Source organism: Nanorana parkeri, unplaced genomic scaffold, assembly GCF_000935625.1.
Source record: "Nanorana parkeri isolate BGI_ZX_2015 unplaced genomic scaffold, ASM93562v1 scaffold2744, whole genome shotgun sequence".
NCBI lineage: Eukaryota > Metazoa > Chordata > Amphibia > Anura > Dicroglossidae > Nanorana > Nanorana parkeri.
Genome location: NW_017309012.1, coordinates 35,708 through 38,545, shown reverse-complemented (window position 1 = coordinate 38,545; position 2,838 = coordinate 35,708).

Sequence of the window (2,838 nt, the reverse complement as noted above, 5' to 3'; positions counted from 1 at the left end):
AACAGCCCAAAAAAAAGTTCTTATTATTTATGTGAATATTATAATTGTTATTTATTATTATTATTATCATTTTATTATTATCATTTTACTGTGATATTCATTTTTATTACTTTTATCAGTTTATTATCTTTACACTTTTACTTTGTCCTGGTTGATATTTGATCTTGTTTTCTAGTTTTTTGAATCCTGTGTTACAATGATGCACATAAAAAACATTTTATTTATTTTTTTGGGTTGCATTTAAAGTGACAGTAAAGTCTAACATTCCCCCCTATGCTGATGTAAGGACTTACCTGAAATTATGCTTCATCTTCTTGAAATGATGCCTCATCTGATCCAATCATCTTCTTCTTTCTAGTACCGTGTTTGCCCGAAAATAAGATACTGTCTTATATTTTTTTTCCCCAAAAAATACACACTAGGTCTTATTTTCGGGGGATGTCTTATTTTTTTTTCCGCATTGAGCCACCCCTCCACATACTTTTTTTCTACCATAATTTAAATAATAGAGATGAAATATGCTGCGGAGGCACACAGGTGTCACACAGAGCAGAGATATGTACCGTATCACACAGTACCTGAAGGCTGCAGCTGTCCTAGAGCTCTCCTCTTTGATGCCGTCCAGGGAGCCACCTCGTCGACACGGACCAGTCAGAAGTTCCCTCCCCTCCCCTGACCTCCCTCCGACCCCACTGGCCATGCCCCTGCCTGCTGGGAAATGTAGTTTTCAGCGGCAGCTTTCTATGTACCGTAAAAGCCGAACTAGGTCTTACTTTCGGGGTAGGTCTTACTTTCGGGGTAGGTCTTACTTTCGGGGTAGGTCTTATTTTCGGGGAAACACGGTAGTTTTCAGGAGTTCCTCCAGCGATGGTGCCGGTCTCTGATCCGGGGCTGACTGCTGTGTCTTCTGTGTTACATAGTATTTGGGGTTGAATAAAGACATACGTCCATCAAGTCCAACCCATATAGGTCCACGCACCATCTCATTCTTAGGGATACTGGTACCCCAGGATATTACGGTCCCTCAAGAAATTGTCCAAACGTTTCTTGAACAAATCTACACTCTTGGCTGAGATGACGGCCGATGGCAGTGAGTTCCAGACCTTAACCGCTCTTACTGTAAAGAACCCTCTTCGCCCCTTGTGCTGGAATTTTTTCTCCACCAACTTTAGGTGGTGGCCTCTAGTCTTTGTAAACCAAAACTTTGTAAACCTGTGTGCCACGGAGTCCATGCGTGTGCATTGACTTCCTGAGAATTGGTGACCAAAACTGAACCTCATAGTGAAGACGAGGCCGCTCCAGTGATTTATAAAGTGGTGGAATTATGTGTTTTATCTCTGGAGGAAATCCCTCTTTCCGTGTAGGATGGTATTCTGCTGGCTTTGTATTGCATACTTTTGCTGTGTCTGTGATCTATAAGGACCTCCAGATCTTTCTCCATCCCCGAATTCATCTCCTAATGAGTATCTTGCATTTACTTCCTCCTATGCTGACCGTCATGGTCCATGTCTTTGGCCTCTATGTTATCTAGGTCCCCTTGTAGTGATTCTATACCTTCCTGTGAAGAAGTGATTGTGACAGACTCCCTGATACCCCGACTGGATATCTCCGTCTTAAGCCTGTTCCCTGGGTGCTGGAATCAGAAGCGAGTGACTATGGCATGGGGGGCGGCGCTTACCCCAAGAATCAGACAACTGGGTGCTGGACCCAGAAGCCAGGGACTATAGCATGGGCTTACCCCAAGAATCAGACAACACTGACTTTGGAGTGGAAACATGAACAGAGTCAGATAAGAGTTCAGTGTGTTACATTGACCAATCCCCTCCCCTAGACAGCCTGGTGCCGCATTGGAATTCCTTCAGCACAGACACTCTTTGAACCTAATGAATGTCCTTAATTAAATGAGAGCTTGATCCCATCATCCCAAACAATGGCCATTCCAACAGCCTGCTGCCTTCACAAAATGATGTTTAGCAGAGATGGTATCCAAACAAGATGGAAGTCCGGAGGGTTCAAATCAAGTCAAATAGTGACCTGCTCTCTCTCTAGATAAAAAATTAAACAGGAAAGCACACACAGCAACCAAAGTTCTCCGGGGTAATACATCTCTGCAGCCCGAGGTCCGTCACAGTCATTGCTCCACATATCTGGGTTTGGCACTAACTTTGGATATGAATATCACAATGGGGCGTTCCGCTTGTAAACTCTCATTGCCGCCCATGTCCTTGCTGGGTAGCTTCACCTCCAATTTGTCTTCATGTCTCCAATACAGAAAATGATGAGAAACACAAAATGTTACAGTTGTCACCAGAGCAGAAGATGAGGGAGAACATTCCAATGATGACACTTGTCCAGGTGACCATTATCTAAGAGGGGAACCCCCTTCCTTCTTGAGATATCTCCTCTCACATCCATGTTGGGTCTCCAGGACAGGAAGTGAAGGGAAATCTTTACAATAGGACTGACTGGTGTTTAACCCTTCCCTGCTTCTTCCAAAACCCAAAAGAAAAACTATTGGCTGTACATACACTTTCAGAGCTTACACTCAGATTCCTGGTCCTACAAGCTTGGTCAACAAGTGGCCACATTACATCTTCTTCTATAGGAGGTTAGATGCCCCAAATATTGAAGTGACCGCACTCCTTTATAATCACCACACGTACGTTGTAGCATGTTTGGGTGCATCTCTTGCCGCATAGATACTGTGAAGATACAAACCGGGGTACATGCATACGTATTAGTAGCCTGTTTCCCCGAAAATAAGACCTACCCCGAAAATAAGACCTAGTACTATTTTTGGGAATTGCTAAAATATAAGACCTAGCCTGAAAATAAGAC